The following is an 11,688-nucleotide window of genomic DNA, read 5'->3' as shown; positions in this document are numbered from 1 at the left end:
ACAGGGTGTTAACACAGGATACAGAGAAAGAGAAGTGTGCGAGTGTGTGTGTGTGTGTGTCTTTGTGCATTTACATGTGTGTAGCTACATCAATTTTTGTATTTCTAGCAATGGATTGTGAATTTGATTCAGAAACCCATAGCATTTTATTGAAAGTATGTTTTATTTGATTGTCTCATCTGTTTATGAGAGCTGCTAACAGATAGTCTGTGTTTCATTTACTATACACTATTTCAAAATCTGAGTTCATGGTGCTAAATCCATAAATGTTGAATAGAGCTGACATCCAAATTATGGAGGTTGTAGTTATTCCTATTTTTCCTTTGTCAACAGGGTGCAGTTGAAATAACAATATAGACCTCCCATTTCATTCTAAAACTATCTAGTGTGAGTTTAGGTAAGTTATTTAACTCCTGATCCTTTATTATCTCATCTATGAAATGGGGCTACTAGCCTGCCCAACTTGCAGAATTGCTCTGAAGATTAAAAATCATGTATTGTGTAAACATTCAAAACCGTAATTGGCTCATAGGAGGTGATCAGCCAGATCTAAATGCCAACTGTTAGTAAAACTAAATTATAAAAATAAGAGCTAAATGAATGAATATAATAATTAATGCTTTTGTAAGGTAATGATGGTTTCTCGTTAGTTAATTACATTGTGACAGAAGCGGTACATTGAATTCGGTGACTCATTGTTCATCTACTCAGAGCTTGTTGATACACTTTCAATTCGACTGAATCATTCTTATTGCAATAGCAACCCCGTCACTCCTTTTGGAATGTAAGTTCTGTGAAAGCAGGGAGTGTTTGATTCATAGCAGGCATCCAGATAGTGTAGAAAGACTGAAATAAGCACCATGTTTTGTGTTCCTAATAGGTTTAGCTTTAAAAATTAGAATATTGCTAGTTATCACTTGGTAAATATTTATAATTTGTCAGGCATCTTACTAAACATTACTAGATTATTTTAATTTAATATTAATATTATTTCTGTGAGTAGATTACTAGGAGACCTAAGGGGAAGAAAGTCTTGCCTATATTTGTATACCTGGGTTTATCAGTTAGTTATCATCGATGTAAATAAAAATCACTATCATTTTTCCCATTGGCACATGCAGCTGTTTATGTGCTTTCATAAGCTTTAGCAGAATAGTATTTTATAAGATTTAATAATATGGTAGCTATGTATTTTATTGTTCTTAATTTGCATATTATAGGAATTTAAAATATACATTTCATACTTGAAGAACACTGATTTGAATTGCACAGGTCTACTTAAGCACAATTTTTTAAAAAAATATAGTCAGCCCTTTCTCTCTGTAGATTTCACATCAGCAAGCAAAGATAGGTAGAAAATACAGTGTTATTCACTGTAATCGCAAGTACTTTGGAAGCTGAGAAAGGAGAATTGCTTAAGCCCAGGAGTTTGAGGCTGTGGTGAGGTTTCATCAAGCCACTGCACTCCACCCTGGCAAAAGAGCGCAATTCCATGTCTTAAGAAAACATAATAAAATACATTACTGAAGGAAAGAACCCCATGTATATAGAGGGCCGACTTTTTATTTTTAAAGATGGTAAACTTTATTTGGCCAAATTATTTTTTTCCAACTTCTCTTTTTAAATATTAGTATTGCATACAGAAAATGATTTTGTTAGAAATATCACAAAGTAGGAAGGACATAAATCCAGAAAAAAGGTTTTTAAGTGAGTAAATTTATTTCTATGGAACAAACCTCAAGAATTATTTTTCCTTTAGCTTTGATATGTTAGAACTTTTTTCACAGACTGATACTCATTACATGACCTTGACTCTGAGAACCTCAGATGTGGCCAATAAAGAACTATTGAAAAACCTAAAGTAAGAGAATTATGAATGTTTTTCCAAAAAACAAAACAAAATAAAGCAAAACTGTTATGTTCCATTGGGACTCTTAGCCATGTTTTTCAGAAATATTTTGTTTTCTATTATTGCCTACTTCATTGTCTTAACAATATGAAGACCAGGATGTCAAAGGGCATTAAGCATGTGGTGAGTTATATTATGGCCAGTTAACCCAAGGGAGATCAGATGTGGCTTCAGATTCCGCACAGGCAGCTACCTTTCCTCACTGAGGCAGAGCAAGGTAATCCAGACAGTCTTTTCAGACTCTGAGAATGCCGTATTTACATTATTCAGAAAATCACTTGAAAAGATGAAATATTAATTTATACTAAAATCTGGATTATTATTCTGATAAATCAATTTGATTTGTTTAGTGGTTTTTTTCACATTCAGCTTGTTAATTCCACAGAAGAGGGGTCCTACTTTCCATGTATACGTGTCCTTTCTGCAGGACTTGAGTATGCACAAATTTTGATATCTATCAGTGTCCTGGAACCAGTACCCAGAGCTGACTGATTAAGTTCAGTTTTGTTCTGAAATTTTTATTTTGTGTATAGAAATACATTTTACGGAAGTTATAATTATATTCATGTTATTTGTCATTCCAATATTATTGAGAATTATGAATAATCAACCAATGTTTCTGCAATGAACATTTATTGATCCTTAGGGTTATGAGATAGAAGTTTTTATAGGTAGGAAAAGAAAAAATGATTCCCTGTTATAATTTCACTTTTTCCTTTTTTTTTTTTGTACTGTGGAAAACTATCATAGTTGATTTCTTGCAAGCCAATAGAAAATTTCAAGATATATGTAGTAAATGATACATATAATATTCTCTCATACGACGTAATATAATTTTTGCATATCTTTATTTTCAGTATCTTTTTGTTTCTTATTTTAAAATAATGTTCATTTTAGAAACTGTAAAGATCAAGAAAGCCACGGCAGAAAATAAATATCTGCCTAATTCCATCAGAAAAATATAAAATCATGGTTATATTCTTGTGGGTGTAATTCTAGCCCCTTTCCTATTTTAAATATATTTTTGTTTACATATACACAAAACCCAGTAAATCTCTCTATATGTAGGGTATATAATAAACACATACTTATTTGTTCTTTTTCATATTTTTAATATTTAGAGGTTTTTTTATTCCTAAATCTTGACTATTGCCAAACATTGACTATCCCCAGGTTGATCTTATATGTATTGAAAGGGTTTAGGTCATTGGACAGCCAGAAATGGCTCCATCTTTCTGTCCAGGGATTATCAAAGTGTCTGGCTTGGGAGTAAGAGCATGTTTTAAACAGTTCGATTGGTTGGCCAATGGCAGCATATTTTTAACTTACCCATCGCCCCAGCTTATTTTGTTGTTGTTCTTAAGAGACGGGTTCTCACACTGGCTCCCAAGCTGGAGTTCAGTATGCAATCTTAGCTCACTGCAGCCTCAAACTCCTGGGCTTGATCAATCTTTCCACCTCAGCCTCCAAAATCGCTAGGACTACATTCACATGCCACAATGCCCAGCTAATATTTGTACTTTTATTTGTCGAGACAGGGTGTCCCTACGTTGCCCAAGATGGTCTCAAACTCCTGGCCTCAAGCAATTCTCCCACTTAAGCCTCCCAAATTTATGGAATTACAGTAATGAGCCACTGCTCCTGGCCTTATTTATCACTTCAGAGTTTGTCCTTCCTTTCTAGGTCTATGACATGAAATGACTTTGCCCGTTCTATAAAACATTCGTCTATCATGGTCATATGAAGCATTACAAAATTGTTTTTGATGTTTCTTCATGTTTTATGTTAAGTATTCTAACATGGTAGTGTGGCTTTTTTAAAAAGGACAAAAAAAAACACAATAGATGGTTGAGTAATCACAAACAGGACTTTAACGATCACAGTTGTGCTATCATTTATTATGACATATTAAAAAAGCAGCACTTACTTGTAATGTGCCTTGAGACAAATCATTTAGCAACTTGATTTCTCAGACCTCAGTTTCCTCCTCTTGGAAATACTAATATCAGCTGTGTGTAGTCTATCTTGAAGAATTAGAAAAATTGTGAGTAAATACTTTATTACCAAGCATGATTGCTATGGTTACTTTATCGTTGTTACTGTTGTAGCATCGAACCACTTACCACTTTAGGTTATTTGTTCGAAGTCAAATATTATTAATTAATACATATTTCAAAAACTAGTCTTTTCCATTTTATTTATTTATTTATTTTTTAAAGGATGGAGCCTTGCTTTGTAGCCCAGCCTGGATTGCAGTGGTGTGGCACGATCTCAGCTCACTGTGACCTCTGCCTGCCCGGTTCAAACAATTCTCCTGCCTCAGCCTCCTGAGTACCTGGGACAACAGACATGTGCCACCATGCACAGCGAATTTTTTGTATTTTTAGTAGAGACTGGGTTTCACCATGCTTTCCAGGCTAGTCTCGAACTCCTAACGTCGTGATCCGCCAAACTTGGCCTCCCAAAATGCTGGGGTTACAGGCTTGAGCCACCACGCCTGGCCATACTAGTCTTTAGAGTTGATTGAATGTGGAAGTTTAGTTGACAAGTGGCTGGTTCAAATTGTTAAATTAGAAATATTCGATGTTAGAATTGTAGAGTGCCCTTGTGTTTCTCTTCCATATCATTTGGGCAACTAGTAAACAGTATACTGTTTTATCAACAGGTATGTCATCTATGCTCCAAGCAGCCACAGCAAGTATTCAGGGGAGTCATTTCCAGGAATTTCTAACTCTCTGTTTGATATTGAAAGGAAAGTGGACCCATGCAAGGTTAAGGGAGAAGTGAAGAGAAAGCTTTGTTGCAGCCTTCACTGTGCAGGCAGCTTCAGAGGCTTTGAAACAAGTAGCCTAAGAGGATTCCTTAGAGAACCCATATTGAATTTGTGTGGTATGTCACTCAGAAAGAATGACGTTGGGTATATTGATGTATTTTAAAATTAGTATATTAGAAATAAAGATGGATAGTATAGACAGTTATGTGAGTGTTCATATATTTGTCTGTGTATATATTTTTTCTTTTATTTTCTCATTGTGGATTAAAAATAAAAAATCAAAATTTATAATTATGCAAGTTTATTCTGAAGTGAAAGAATCAAAGTCAGTATTAAATCCAAGGAGAATGGACAAATATCGTAAAACTCTCATCTGGCATTTTCGGGGAATCAAGTCTAATGTGTTCATGTCACTTCACACATGGGAAATCATCAGTTTGTCATAGAGCACACTGCGGAATATGGGCAACTGCTCCAAGCCAGAGGTCTCACACCCTGTCTGGCCTCCCAAGGCTGAGAGGATCACTATCTCAACGCACTAGTTGGGACACTGATTAAATTACACTTTTAGTATATGTAATCACTCTACAGCATAAAAAATCATTTTTTATTAAAATATTTTATTTAGGTAAATGACTATAATATAACACACAAGTATAGGGAAAAATAGTAATGAAAGGAACATTTGTGAACCTACTAGCCGTATTAAGAAAATAACATTTCCAATATCTTTGGGTTCCCCATGCACTAGTGACACTTGTGCTTTTTCACTTTCTTGAATTTTGTGTTTATCTTTATTTCCTCTGTTATTCTTTATAATTTTATCACACATGGCTATATTATTTACATGTTTCGTGGTTTGGCTTTAGGTAGTTTTGAACTTTTTAAAATAAAATCATACCCTGTATAGTTGTATGGTACTTGATTTTTTTCCACTGGTCTTTAAGTGTTCACATAGATAGGTAAGTAGATAGATAGATAGATGGATAGCATTTATTCAAATGAAAGGAAGATTCAGGGTCCGTCAAGACAGAGAAAACATATAATAATGTGAATAGGGAAAGTTAATATAAAGAATGATTAATTATGACAGCATTTGAGCAAGGAAATATTGTCTAGTAGAATGTAAGGAGAAGTCTAAATAATACGTGATGAGCACATATAAGGAATTGCCATTGTTTCCAGGGTGAAGTTGGAGTAGCCAATGAAGAGTCCCCTCACCCCTTGGCCTCACTGAATGTTAAGAAGTCGCTGTGATGTTGCGTTTGAAAAACTTTCTTTAAATCCACACTTCAGAGCTCCCCGGAAACTTAGCTTCTGGGCCACTTGTGAAGCTGTTTATGAAGAAATGTCATGCCAGACAGGCTCCACTGCAAATTTGGCAAAGGGCAGTATCAGGAGAAGCTCGTGGCTGCTGAGTTCTCCTGGCCACCATGAACTTCAGGAAGTGGGTGCTACAGCAGCTGCCTGAACTACACAATCTGAGCATTGGTGTATGCCTGTATGCCCTCCGGGCCAGACACTGGAGGTGTCATTTCCAAAGCAGATTGGAAGCGCTTTTTTGGAATTTCTCTCCAATGCTTTCTCCTCACAAAGATTGACATCTTAACACGTGGCAAAGAAAAAAATATTTAAAGGGTCCAGATCTATTTATGTAAACAATCAAGAGTGAGTTTGTAGTGGAAAACCCAAAGTTGGATAAATGGTGCATAATAAAATATATTTGTTCATTTTCTGCTGTTGTACGTTTGGAATGATTTTTGTGTTTTGATTTTGTGAACATGTCTCCTAATGTAAATAGCCAATAGATTCTCTTTCCGGACAGTATCTTCCGATAGCTGGAATGTCTGGGTGATAAAATTTGTGGATCTTCAATTCTACTGGGCAATGTCACAGCGCTTCAAATTAATTTTATTTATTTATTTTTCCACTGACAAGGTAATCATGTTATACAAAATAATAGAAGTATGGATGATTGTGGCAAGTTAAAGAAGTACAAGGAACTCACCCTTACTAGAATCCAAGGCAGTTGTCGGAAGAACAATTCATACATTGAGCACCAAATACATCAAGTACGTTTTAGAAGACATCCAGAAGAGTGTAACTACTTTCTTGTAGTTTATCAAAATCCCATAATAAGGTTAAGCAGGTAGGAATATAGGCACATTTCCATTTCAGATAGCATTCTTGCCTAGATAGAATAGAAGGATATCAACCCAGGAAGAGAACAGAACTAATATTTTGTGTGTGTGTGTGTGTGTGAGACAGGGTCTCACTCTGTCACCCAGGCTAGAGTCAGTGACACAATCCCTGCTCAATGCAACCTCTGCCTCCTGGGCTCAGGCAATCGTCCAGCCTAAGACTTAGCTGAGATTACAGGTGTGCACCCTCATGCCTGTCTAATTTTTGTATTTTTTGTGGAGATGGAGTTTCACCATGTTGCCTAGCCTGGTGTCAAATTTCTCAGCTTGACCGGTCAAGCCACCTAGGCCTCCCAAAGTGCTGGGATTACAGGCATGAGCCACCATGCCAGGCCCCAAAACCTTTTCTCACGACAACTGCTGTCACTTAGACTTTACTATCAGAAAAGATAAGACTACCCTCATCCTTTGGGTTTCAGCTTAGGTGTCATTTCTTTTAGGAAGACTTTTAGGATGACTGTCCCTTCCTTTGTATCAACTACTGGACCATGAGCTCCTTAAGGATTTAGTCTTGGTTTTTTTTTACACTTGTTTTAAAAATTTTACTTTAATTTTCGGGATACATGTGCAGAACGTGCAGGTTTGTTACAATTTTGGCTCCAATCTCTACCAGTAAGGAGAGTCCATAGCAGACACTTGTTTTGTGAGTAATCAGAGTAGCGCACATAAGAGACCCTCTGAGACATTCTGTGCTTTGAAAAGAAGAGCTGCGCTGCACACTAGGATTTCCACAATGCCTTTGTTATGGGGTTTGGCTGAGCATGCTCACAGGCTTTTTGTGATGTCATTGATAGAGAGTTGGACAGTATGGCAGATGTAGAACAGTGTGCATATTACTATTCAAAAAAGTGGACCAAACCTGCACAATACTTGAAAGCTTTGTCAACTTTCAATCAATTTGGCCAACATGCAAGAAGCATACCCCCAAAATATTGTATGTAATTTGGTGGCTTAGGAACATACTTTGGCAACATATTTAATGTCACTGAAAGGAAAACAGTTTTCAGAGATAGACTGCCTGGTTTCAAACCCTAGTTCTCCTACTTAATTAGAGTATGCCTATGGGCAAATCATTGAAGTTTCCTGTTCTTACGTTTCTTAATCTTTAAATGAGTATAAAAGATTATTTATCTTATGCGGTTGCTGTAACAACTAAGTAAGCTAGAACATATGAAGCGCTTAGAACAGTTTTTAGCATAGAATTGGTCATCAATAAAGTCTGAAATTTTGACTTGAATGACAGAGTATTTTTAGTTAGGTAAGGAAATACTGCTTTTTCTCTCTTACCTATCCTGCATGATAACACAGTTGTAGTAAAATAGATAATAACTTTTTCAGCTTCTAGCACTAAAATTTGCAACTATGTTTTATTCTTTTATATGCATCTCATAAGTTGCTTATTGTTTATTTCTGTCTAATACAGGGCAGTCTACAAAATGTAGAATTGAATTTTTACTGAGAAGTGAGAATACTAGAAAGTCTTTCTTCTCTACACTTAGGTAGATAATATGCAACATTTTAAGAAGTGTTTGAATCTGTTTTCAAAGAACAACATTTGTGGAAAAGTCTCCATATATATATATGTATGATTACCTATTCTTAACTTTATTGGATATATTTTTTGAAGCATAATGCTGATCAAATGACACTTCAGAAAACATACTAATTTGCAATGCCGTGGACTGATTAAAAAGACAGCCACTTCATCTTTTTCTAGGCTATGCTGGCTTTTATGAATTTTATAATTTTTTAAATGTCTATTAATATGTAAATGGTGACTTTTATATAGATTTTTACTTTTTCAACTTCTAGCAAGGTTTGTTAATTTTAAGTTTAGAGAAGTGACCTAAATCCACAAACATTAGATAATTTATGAACACAACTATGTATAAACATTGGTGATTTATGAAATCATGGTAAATGACAGCAAAATCTGTTAGTATGGCAGCCATGTTAAAAATAACTTTCAGGCACTATTAAAGATAACTATGCACATAATTATCATGTAAATAGCAGTCAGGTGCCATGGCTCATGCCTGTAATCCCAGCACTTTGAGAGGCCGAGATGGGCAGATCACCTGAGGTCAGGAGTTCGAGACCAGCCTGGCCAACTTGGTGAAACTTTATCTCTACTAAAAATACCAAAATTAGCCGGTCACGGTGGCAGACACCTGTAATCCCAGCTACTCGGGAGGCTGAGGCAGGAGAATCACTTGAACCTGGGAGGCAGAGGTTGCAGTGAGCCAAGACCGTGCCATTGCACTCCAGCCTGGGTGACAGAGGGAGACTGCATGTCAAAAAAAAAAGTAATAATAATTATTATTATTGTGTAAATAATTATTATATAATTTTAAAAATATGAATACATAACATTGTTATAGATAGTTATGTACATATATGTAAAGTTTCAGTTTTAAAATGATTCAAAAAGGTGGATAAATAAAAAACAGATTTTATTTTCATATAAATCCATCATTAGGAAATAGTCATAAAATGGTAAATATAAGAAAAACAGGCCGATACAGCTAATTCTAGCAACCATTATATATACAATTTCATGAAACACAATTGAGTTCCTTGTTATACTTTTTTAAACAAGAGAGTTACACAGCACAGATGTGTTGGTAATCCCAGTTAATGTATTATCTTTGAACATATTCAGATAAATAACGGCTAGGCACTTAAGCAATTATAATTTTAAAACAGAGGGAGAAACAAAATTTTAAATTTAGCATGTGGCCCGGTGCAGTGGCTCACGCTTGTAATCCCAGCACTTTGGGAGGCCAAGGTGGTCAGATTACCTGAGATCAGGAGTTTGAGACTAGCCTGAGCAACATGGTGAAACCCCATCTCTACTAAAAATACAAAAATTAGTTGGGCGTAGTGGCGGGCGACTGTAATCCCAGCTACTTGGGAGCCTGAGGCAGGAGAATCGCTTGAACTCGAGAGGCTGAGGTTGCACTGAGCTGAGACTGAGCCATTGGACTCCAGCCTTGGCGACAGAGCAAGATACCGTCTCAAAAAAATAAACAAATAAGTAAATAAAAATTAGCATGTGATAATATTTAGTGAAATAATTGTTATACTTAAAATATTTCTTTGAATAAACTGTGTAAAGTCAACTTTCTTGCATCTCATTCCAAACTTGTCTGTTGAGCTTTGAGCCCTCAAGTATGGTTTTCAATACTTTATAAACCTAATCAGCCAATTTACCCGTTTCTATGCAATCTAATCAACCTCAGGAAGTGGGTGTGGTCTTTAGTGGGCCCATATACTTTAAAAGGATGCTTGCCCAGAGATTTCTCTCTCCTTCAGTGAGGACCCACTGGATTTGTGGCTGCTGGGCTTTGGAGCACCAGGAGTTACTTCTAATCTGGATATCTACAGAGCTTCTAGACTGAGACCATTCATAGTAGCCTTGTGAGTATAAAATGCGCAGCAAAACCATCGTGCTCACTTTTACTCTTAAAAATACTTTAAATTTACCTGGCAGCATGCTTGGGTCTTTTCTAAACAAACAAATGACTGTCTTAGTGATTTTACAGAAAATCAATATAAAGTGTCTTCAATTTGTAAGATATGGTTTGTGTTCCCTTGCTATTTGATTCTTTTTATGTGACTGTTTTCTGTATTGTTAGGTTTTTCTTGAGTGTGAAAAGATACATTTCCATAGTTTCATGCAATGATAGAACCCATAAAATACCTAAAATGTTCACTAGAATGTGGGCATCTAGTAGTGGTTATAATGTACACCAACATGAATGTTAAAAATGTTGAATTACTTTGAAAATTCTCGTTGCAAAGGTCTTATTTGCTGTGTCTTCAAAATTTGCAGTTTGCAGACTAGATTTGAAAGCCGTTGAAAATAGATTTAATCGGCTGGGCATGATGGCTCATGTTTGCAGCCTAGCACTTTGAGAGGCCAAGGCAGGCAGATCGCTTGAGGTCTAGAGTTAGACACCAGCCTGGCCAACATGGTGAAACCCGGTCTCTACTAAAAATACAAAAAAATTATCCTGGCGTGTTGGTGGGTGCCTGTAATACCAGCTACTTGGGAGGCGGCGGCAGGAGAATTGCTCGAACCTGGGAGGCAGAGGTTCCAGTAAGCTGAGATCGCACCACTGCTCTCCAGCCTGGGTGACAGAGTGAGACTGCATCTCAACAAGAGCAACAAAAAAAAAAAAAAAAAAGAAAGAAAGAAAATAGATCAATAGATCTAACCAACTGGCAAGGGCTCCCAAGAAGCTGCAACTTCCAAGTCACTAAGGGGAAAGGTGGATTAGTGGCCATGCTTCCATTAACTGCATTTCTGGATTTTCTAGGGTAGAGTGGAAAACCTAATACATATCTCCACTTTTTTTGTTATTTTAGAAAATAATTAATTGTTGATTAATTCTGGTTAATTATAGTTGAAATATTGGCTATTTCCGAATGTGAAAGTGTTCTCTCTAATCATCTGAATTGACTATGGGAAAAAACTTTCCTAATTAAAAATAATAGATATTATTTACATTTAATGTATTGAAAGGAAGAGTTTTGATATTAAAGTTAAAAGGACAAATTTAATGATTGATGATTTTAGGAGTTGACAGTCCACTCTGATTAATCAATCTTAGATAAAAAGCTACTTTATTTATAATTGTCTGAGCAAACTTCACAGGTGAGTTTGGAGGCAGGGAGTATAGAATAATACCATAGATACTAAGTGTCTTTCATATATTGTCATCATGGAATCATTGAGAGAGATAGAATGAGAGAGACAGGATAACGTTCAGAATGTGCTTCTTCGTTAATTAGCTTATATA

The sequence above is a fragment of the Pongo abelii genome, chromosome 9 (assembly GCF_028885655.2).
Source record: "Pongo abelii isolate AG06213 chromosome 9, NHGRI_mPonAbe1-v2.0_pri, whole genome shotgun sequence".
Taxonomy (NCBI): Eukaryota; Metazoa; Chordata; class Mammalia; order Primates; family Hominidae; genus Pongo; species Pongo abelii.
This window is presented reverse-complemented; position numbering follows the sequence as displayed.